At 35.7% G+C, this 10,204-nt stretch overlaps 1 pseudogene; it reads right to left on the bottom strand.

The window, feature by feature from the left end:
• Positions 1-326: 326 nt before the first annotated feature.
• LOC124971525 (S-phase kinase-associated protein 1-like) lies at positions 327-9,720 on the bottom strand (annotated as a pseudogene).
• Positions 9,721-10,204: the final 484 nt, after the last annotated feature.

The following is a 10,204-nucleotide window of genomic DNA, read 5'->3' as shown; positions in this document are numbered from 1 at the left end:
AGCTCACTAAAGTTAACTGGACAATAAACTATGCAGAAATTGCTTTACAAAAGGAGGGAAAGCCCAAAATGCCACTTTCTACAGAGAACCATGGTTCAGTTTTATTCAGAGTAAAGAAAAAAGAAACTTTCATGCTAGGAGAAATTCAGCCATAGGTTTGGAGTCTGTACTCAAACTACACATGCAGTAAGGACAATATTATGCTAATACAATTGATTTGCTGCTGCATTTGTCTACTGTTTGTCTAATATTAACAATTATAAACAGAGCAGTGCAACTAGTATCTGGAACAATACTCATAGTGTTACAGTGTCAGGTACAACATTTCACTTCTCTTCACATAGATGGTTCTCTTTGTGTACCTGGGCTTCCTCCTCTTCAGTGAAGTCATTTTTGATATTGAAGGTTTTGAGAATCTCCTCAGGAGCTTTCCCCTTGATCATATTGGCAACAATCTTGCATGTAACATCAAGCAAACCTTTGATGTCTAATTAGTTTGCAGCCAGAATAAGATCAAAAAGTGTTCCTTGGTCAACTTTCAGGAATTCTTGGTCCCAAACAGGGATATCAGCTGTTCGCTTTTATTTGTTTTCATCATCCTCAGGAGGAGGAGGGTCATCCTTGTGATGTGTGCACCACTGAATGACCTTTTTTAATATTGCTACATTAACATTTGGTAGAGGAACTGAGTCATCATTTCCTTCATCATCCATTCCCAAATCTTCCAACATAGTCTTGATTGTCACAGATTGTTTGGCAATTTCTACATCAACTTCAAATATCTCCCCATTAGAATTCCGCAACTTAATTGAAGGCCTGGTGTTTGGTCTCAAGAAGATGGCGGGCTGGAGGCTTATGGGAGTGGGGTGGCGTCCATGCAAGAAAAGAAAAAGACACAGGACAAGGCCACTCCTTCTTTGAAGCTTTGTTTTCTATGAAAACATAATTGGAGAGGAAAAAATACAAGGCATAACTCATGGAGTGAAGGTTTTGAATAAGGCTTCACAGAGGGCATGCTATTATTTAATCTGGTGTGGTGCTTGATTTAGCTTGAGTGTGAGATGTGTAGGTATTTTTAAAAAAGAATATGGGCAGGGAAACTAAGGTAGACGAGGAAGAGAATGTGTAGGGTATTTAATACTGTCATAATGAGTTTGAGATTTATGCTGTAGGTAATAAAGAAACATTTAACATCAGAGTTATAAAAATTGAGCCATATTTTCAGGTACTTATTTCATTATGAAGTATGGGCACTATATTGATGTGGAAAGAAATTAATCACATGGAAAACAGATGCAGACATTGTTATACTACAGTTGAGAAGTAGTGAGGACCCAAATTATACTTTTTTTGGTACCAGGGATTGAACCCAGGGGCACTTAACCACTGATCCACATCCCCAGCCCATTTTATATTTTATTTATTTTGAGACAGGTATGACTAAATTGCTTAGGGCCTCACTAAATTGTTGAGACTGACTGAACTTGTGATCCTTCTGCCTCAGCCTCCCAAGTTGCTGGAATCATAGGCGTGCACCACTGCACCTAGCTAGAATGTTAATATACTTTTAAGGAAAGAGGTAGATATAAGAAAGATTTCAAAGGATAAGTCAAAATGACATGACAACCCTTTAAATGTGGGAAAGTGAGACATGAGCATATGACGACTGTATAGATGGCAAAGCCATTAACCGAGTTGGGGATACAGAAAGAGATGTAAGTATGCTTAAGATGAATTCCATTTTATATGCAAGTTTAAGATACCAGTAAACATTCAGAAATCACTGGGAATTATGTATCCAAAGATCTAACTAGGAATCCAAAGAGTGAGATAAGAAAGAAACACCCATGGTTAATTTTAGCAAAAATAATTAAGAAGAGACTTTTAAAAAAATACACTCCTCAGTAGATAATTTCTTTAGAATTTTTAGGACACTGAAGAAAAACACAAATAATTTTATTAACATTATTTTCTTTTTGGTTGCCAATGTAAATAATTTTTTTCTACAATATTTGTAGAGTTTCATATGTTTCAACTAAATATTAATCATTTAACAGTACCTGTAAAGCTATATACAGTGATATCTCTAGACTTGATACAAGGTGCTTTGTTTATGGCAAAGGAAATAGTAAATATATATATATCTATATATATATATTTATACCATAATTAATATAATGTTGTACATGAATCATAAGAAACAAAAGCCACAATCTCTAACAAGTATTCATTAATATTTAGGCCAGGAATGATCATAATTTCTTATTTGAGAGAAAGAAATCTGAATTTTAATTAAATAAATAAAAAATAAATAAAATTAAAAAGATATTTTAAGAAATAGTGGGTATATAAAGTTTTATCAGAGATCCTTCTAAGATCTAGTTAATTGTACTGCCTTTTAATTGATCTCATCTGAACCATAAAAGTGAATGTTTAAATTCAAACTGTTATTACATGTGTTTCTCTTTTACTTAAAAGTTATATTTCTTCTAACTTTTGAGTCAATCTTCTGAGTTAAAATTTCAGAAGTTTGCAGAGATGAAATATAACCCCCTAGAGAGAGTTTACATTAAGTGAAATTGCTGGCAGAATTATGCTGCTGCTGGGGGGTATAATGAAACGCTTTCTTGACTTCTAGGGAGTGGCACAGGGAATTAGAAAAGAAAGGTGTTAGTAACTGAGAAAAACCTCACTGTCTTTTATATAAGAAGTTAAGTCTGGATCTGTTGCCTTCATGTGTAAGTGAGAACATAAGAAAAAGTGTCATGCTGCTATGAGAGCAGGGAGGACTGGAAATTGAATTTTCTTCTGCAGACCTTTGCTCTGCAATGACCACTGTAATAAGTTCTGTGATGGTAGCAGTCTTATTGTGAGCCAGCACAGACAAATCATTAAAACTACATGATTCTCAGACCCCATCTCTAGAAATCTTAGGGAATAAAGTGTTATTCCCTAGAATGAAAATATCTTGTTTGAAAACCCAATTTGTTATGAAGACTGTATTATACATCAAAACATGAAACAACAAAATGACTAAGAGTAATTTCAGCTGGCACTGTTATATAACACATAATCAAACACTTAAGTGTCTCCAGTATCATCCTTTTTAGGCAAGAAAGGCAACTTTATTCAAAAAGCAGGGTACATAGAGGATGTAGGACCATTCTCACAAAGTTCATGTTGAAGGTCAGGTGTCTTATAGGGAGCATATTGTTGAGATTTTTTTAATCCAACTGGCTAGTCTGTCTCCCAATAATTTGTGAATTAAGACCATATATATTCATGATTATTATCAAAAGGAGTGTAATTGTTCCTGTTCATATGTTGATTTTCTCCTGGTTGTATGTTCAATATTTATTTTGTACATCATTGACATTGATGGTTTACTACATTGATAATGTGTGATTCTTTCCATTTTCTTATTCATTTGTCTATTCTCGTGAGATTTATTCTTTCCTACATTCTCATGATTTTGTGCATCATTCATCCACTCCTGGGTATAGGGTTCCCTTAAGTATCTTCTGCAATGCTTGTCTAGCTGTCAAAAATTCCATTACTTTATGTTTATCTTATAGGGTATTTCTTTCTTACATTTTGAAAGGTAACTTCGCTGCTTATACTTATCTTTGTAGAGAGTTATTTTCTTTCAGGATTTGAAATTCATTGTTTCTTGCCCTTCTTGGATCTAGAGTGTTTGCTGAGAAAACTGCTCTTACTGTAATTGTTTTGTCTTTAAATTGACTTGATATTTCTTTCTCTCTTGTAGCATTGTTTTGTACCTGGAATTGAACCCAGGGGTGCTTCATCACTGAGCTGCATCTTCAGCCCTTTTTATTTTTTATCTTGAGACATGGTCTTGCTATGTTAAGTTGCCTAGGGCCTGGCTAAGTTGCCTAGGCTGGCCTCAAATTTGCAATCATCCTGCCTCAGTCTTCCAAGTTATTGACATTACAGGCATGAACCACCTTATCCAGCATTTGTAGCTTTTAACTTTATTTCTTTGTCCTGAAATTTTGGCAATTTAACTGTATGTCTTGGAAATGTTCATTTCTGGTCATTTTATTCTGGGTTGTAAATGCTTCCTCTATGAAGGTCCATTTCTTTCCCAAGATTCAGTGAATTTTCCAAGTTTTTTCACTGATTAGTTTATATATGCCCTTACTACTCAGATCTTTTCCCTCCAGGGTACCCATTCTGTGAATGATTGACCATTTTTATTTTTACTCCTTTTTGTTGTTGTTACACATGACAGTAGAATCCATCGATATATTTATACAATCACAGAATATATCTTATTCTAATTAGCATCCCAGTCTTATGGATGTTAACAATTTTAGATTCACTATGGTATATATATATACATACATAGGAAAGTTATGTCAGATTCATTTTATTGTCTTTCTATTCCTATCCTTAATCCCTTCCCTTCATTCCCCTTTGACTAATCCACTGAACTTCTGTTCTTCCCTTCCCCACCCCTTGTTTTGGGTTAGCATGCACATATCAGAGAGAACATTTGAACTTTGTATTTTGGAGGGATTGGCTTATTTCACTTAGTATGATAGCCTCCAGATCCATCCATGTATGTGAAAATCATAAAGTCATTCTTCTTTATAGCTAAGTAATGTTCCATTATTTTTATATACCACAATTGCTTTATGCATTCATCACTCTTTAGATATGTACCAAGGAATGGGATAACTGGGTAAAATGGTGGTTCATTCCTACATTTTTGAGGATCCTCCATACTACTTTCCAGAGTGGTTGAACTAATTGCAGCCCCACCAACAGTGTATGAACGTATTCTTTTCCCCACATCCTTGAATATCTATCCCCAAAATATCTATTATTTGTAGTCTTGAAATTTGCCATTCTGGTTGAGGTGAGGTGAAATCTCAGTGTAGTTTTACTTTGCATTCCTGTAATTGCTAAAGAGGGGTTGAACTTTTTTTCATATATTTATTGACCTATTCATATTTCTTCTTTTGAGGAGTGTCTGTTTTGTTTCTTTGCCCACTTATTGATTAGATTATATTTTTTGTTTTGTTTTTTAGTGTTAAGCATTTTTTTGTGTGTGTATCCTGAGAATTAACACCTTATTGGAGGTTCAGGTGGCAAAGATTTTCTCCTATTTTGTAGGCTGTGTGCTCACACTATTGATCATTTCCTTTGCTGTAAAGAAGCTTTATAGTTAGACACCATCCAATTTATTGATTTTACTTCTTGCACGTTAGGAACCTTGTTGAGGAAGTCAGTTCCTAAGTTGACATGTTCGAGTGTTGGGCCTATATTTTCTTCCAGTAGGTTCCTGGTCTAATACTTGGGTATTTGATTCATTTTGAGTTTTGTGTAGGCTGAGAGAAAGCAGTTAAATTTCATTCTATTCATATGGATTTCTAGTTTTCCCAGCACCATTTGTTGAAGAGGCTATCTTCTCTCCAATATATGTTTTTGGCACCTTCTTTAGTATGAGATAATTGTATTTATGTGGATTTCTCTCCCTGACTTCTACACTATTTTACTCATATTCATGCCTGTTTTGATGTCCATACCATGCTATTTTTGTTACTACAGCTCTGTAGTATAATTAAGTTCTGGTACTGTGATACCTTCTGCTTCACTTTTTTTGCTGAATATTGTTTGGCTATTCTGGGCTTCTTATTTTTCCAAATGAATTTCACAACTTCCTTTTTCTATTTCTATGAAGAATATCATTGGAATTTGAATAGAAATCGCATTAAGTCTTCATAGCACTTTTGGTAGTATAGCCATTGTTTCAATATTAATTCTGCCTACCCAAGTGTATCAGAGATCATGTGCATTCTTTTCATTTTTTTCTTTATTGATTTGAATGAGTTTTTGTCAACTCATTTTTTTCCTTCTGCTTCATCTAGTATATTATTCAAGCTTTCACCTGAATCTTCTGCCTTACTGGGACCTGTAATGTCCCCACAAAGGCTCATATGTTCAAATAACGGTCACCAATGCAACATGCTACTGAACTGGGGCTTTTAGAAAATGTTGGGATCCTAAGGCCTCTGACCTCATCAGTGTATTGGAATTAAACCATTGAAATCTTATTGCACTTCTGGAACATATAGGAAGTTGGTCACTGTGGGTGGGTGTGTTCTGGAGGAATTTATATTTTCCTCGTCCCCCTTCTTTTCTCTCTGTATTTCCCAGATTACATGAACTGAGCAGCTTTCTTTCTGCCTTGGAGCCAGCTGACCATTTAATAAACCCTCTGAAGCTGCGAGCCAAAATAAACCTTTACGCTGTAAGTTTTTTGTTTTGTTTTGTTTTTTGGTCAGGTATTTTGGACAATGTGATGAAAAGCTGACTAACGCAGTCTTCAAATTTCTAAGATTTCCAGTTGGTTCTTTTTGAAAATATGTTTCCTCTTAATTTACTCAATTGTTTGTTTTCCTTTGACTTTCCTTGAGATTATAAAAAATATCATTCCTTTAAGCTTGATACTGTGACACATGCCAATAACCTCAGCTATTTGGAAGGCTGAGATAGTTAGGACTGAATTCAAGGACAGCCTCAGCAAATTAGCAAGACTCTGTCTTGAAATAAAAAATGAAAAAGGCTGGAGATATAGCAGAGTGGGAAAATACCCATGGGTTCCATCCTCAGTACAAAAAAATATTCTTTTCAGTTTTTTGGCATAATGTCCACTTTTAATATTTTGAAAACTGTTAACATAAATGTTAGGAGGTACCACTGTCATCTTTTATATTTCTTGTGCTTCTATGTTGAAATTTGTGCATATCATGGGATACATTTCTCTTCAACTTTCATGTGAAAATCTTCCTAGTCAGATGTCTTTCTGAGGACATTTCTTGGGGTAGTCATTTGTTGTGTATTGTTGAATTTGATTTCAAGTGGACTATAGTCTCCCTGTGGTTACTTGGGCTGCGATTTGTGGGTCTTGATAAAACTAGTATGATGTTGCAATCTGAGAGACACTTTCCCTGTAAATATTACAAGATGGGAGTCCTGCTAACATTTCAGAAAGTTGTGGTGTAAATAGCAGTGTAAATGGTGTGTATCTTCTGTTGTTATGTCTACTATTGGAGTCAGGGGATAAGTATTTCCTCAGGTACTATTTATAATATTTCTGTTACTTGAATGTGTTCTGGTGCTGTCTTTTCCAATCATGGTGATGGGCTTGAAATTTTAATCCCTTCTTCAGAGAGCGCTGTACATCCTAGTGTTTTATGGGGGAAGTACAGGGGTCATGGGCAATGTTCCCCATCTGTAGCATTCATTTACAGTCTTGTCCTCAAAATGCAATCTCATGGGGTGTGGGAGTTACAAATAATGAAACTTAGTTATGGTGTCCACAACAGTTGCATTATTTCTTTCTGCTCTTGAGGTGAGGGAAAGTGAGCAGGAGCAGGCTGCTTGGAGTTGGTTCATCTTCTGGGGAAATTTGTCACCCATTTTATTTATGTTGAATAATTTACCAACATATGTCCATTACCAGGTCAGGCTGGAGCAAGGTAAAATTCCTTTTAACTAGGATGGGGACACCACAGCGGCAGAGAATACACTTAGTATATGCAAAGACCCGGTCTTGATCCTCAGCTCCCTGAGGAAAATTTGGAAAATCAGATAAATGGTAAATTAAAAACAAGAACAATAGCAAAAGCAACTGCTACAGAAATCTAGGTAAAAAGTAACATGCAGTGAAAAAAGGTTACAAATATAAATATTTTTAAATAGAAAAATATTAAAAAATAATTCAAATTCACATGAAAAAATAGAAAAATGGAGAGGTGTAGGATTAAAAATTAGAAAGAGGATAGAAAAAAGATATAAAGAAAACAAAGAAATAGTCAAAATGGCAATTACCAAGAATACAAGCAACAATAAGTGTTGATGAGGATGTGGGGAAAAAGGTACACGCATACATTGCTTTTGGAACTGCGAATTGGTGCAACCACTTGGGAAAGCAGTGTGGAGATTCCTTAGAAAACTTGGAATGGAACCACCATTTGACCCAGCTATCCCACTCCTCCATTTATACCCAAAGGACTTAAATCAGCATACTACAGTGACACAGCCACATCAATGTTTATAGCAGCTCAGTTCACAATAGCTAAACAACGGAACCAACCTAGGTGCCCTTAGGTGAATGGATAAAGAAATCTGGTATATGACTGAGCCTTAAAGAATGAAATTATAGCATTTTAAAGTAAATTGATGAAACTGGAGAATATGAAATAAACCATTCCCAAAATCCAAAGGCTGAATGTTTTCTCTTATACATGAATGCTAATTCACAACAAGTGTTTGGGGACTAGGGAAGAATAGAGGTACTTTGGATTAGACAGAGGGGAGTGAAGGGAGGGAAGGGGTTATGGGGATAGAAAGGATGGTAGAATAAATCGGACATTACCCTATGTGCATATATGATCACATGACCAGTGTAACTCTATAACATGTACAACCAGAAGAATGAGCATTTATAATCCATTTATGTATGATGTGTCTAATCATTCTACTGTCATGTATAACTAATAAGAACAAATAAAAATTATTTTTAAAAAAGCTACAAGAAGATGGTATTAATAGAAAATAAAAATTCCCTTCCTGAGGTATTGAATAAAAGGATAAGAGTGGATACTCACAACTTATGCTAATCAAATCTTCTTGTATCTTCTTAAGCTGTGGGCCATGTCGACAGAGCAAATGCTGTATGCTATTCACCAGCCTCTTACTTCCTTTGTGGTGTTTATCTGATGACTAGTGGGTGTGATTTGCAGTTGAAGCTAGTTGAAGTTCTTCTATTCTATTTTACATTCTGGAACAAGCTAATGAAGAAAGCAGAGTTGCCCAGGTAAAGTTGCTCTCTGGATCATTTTAAGCTGTACACTCTGAAGGCAAGGAAAACGCCAGCACTGCAGCATGTCAGTGATCTAGCACGGAATGTAGTACTCCCATGGCAAATACTCTAATTTGGGGCTTTTTAGGACTGTGTACTTCAAGGTCAGAGCTAACGCTGGTAGTATGGCTTTTCCAGCATCTAGCACAGAATGTGGAACTCCCCAAATATTCTCTTCAGAGCCTCCTGGGATGTACACTCTGAATTTATAACTAATGCTGGCTCCATGGTGTACCCCTGACTATATCTGTGGGTGAAGAACATCAAGGAATCATTGCACTGGCTGGAGTTGGGAGGTAGTAAGATCCACACGAATTGCTGACCACAATTCTGGAGCTTGTAGGCTTATCACCCATGTGAAGCCACACAGAACAGTTTATGCTCCCATGCTCTGACAGACTCCAAATCAGTTAATTTTAAAGTGACACCTTCCATTCACCTCCATGTCACAGTCCACTTTCCTACTAAAAGAATTCTAAATCAGCTCTTGTCAGAGCTCACTGGAAATGGGGCAGCGGAAGCTGTAGATTATGCAGGTATATTCCCTCAGGAACCTTGAGATAGGAAAATTCACAGGGCTTTGACTCTCAGAGCAGTAAGCTCAGAAAACTAAGACACTTCTCAAGATGGATCCCAGTTACCACAATGTACAACATACTGGGAAGTACAGAGAACTCCAGAGTCAGCTCTCTATGCAGATTCCAGATCTCTTGTATGTTCAGATTATGTGTCTGTAGAGTGCTGGATCCTACTCTAGAGGAGCTTACTGAAGATTTTCCTCCCTCACTTGTACCCCCTCTAAGGGAGCATTCCCCTGCTTCTGCCATGCTGCCATGTGATCTCAGTGCTAGAACACTCTATTTCTCCTAATAGTTCACTATCCAAAACCTCTGGAAATCTGCAAATGTCTCTCTCTCCACTATTGCATTCTAGTACTCTCCCACAGTCATCTACCTCAATAAGCAGATACACTCCTGTTGACTTAATTCTACCTTTTGGAGAAGCAGGCAAGTTCTGAATGCCTATAATGCACAATCAGGTGTAGTTTGGGCATATAATATATAATTATATATAATATATATAATAATAAAATTAATAAATAATATATAATAATATAATATATAATAAATATAAATAATATATAATATAATATATAATAAAATTATATATATAATATATATGTAATAATAATAAAAGTTAAGGTTGAGAATACTATGTTAAGATGGATTGTGTGCTATATGTCTTTCCATGTGTGAATATTGAGTCCAGTAAATATGAATGAAATACAATTTTGTGATTTGAATGATCAAA

This window comes from Sciurus carolinensis, chromosome X, assembly GCF_902686445.1.
Source record: "Sciurus carolinensis chromosome X, mSciCar1.2, whole genome shotgun sequence".
NCBI lineage: Eukaryota > Metazoa > Chordata > Mammalia > Rodentia > Sciuridae > Sciurus > Sciurus carolinensis.
Note: the sequence above shows the minus strand (reverse complement) of the source record. Positions and strands in the feature narration are given on the sequence as shown.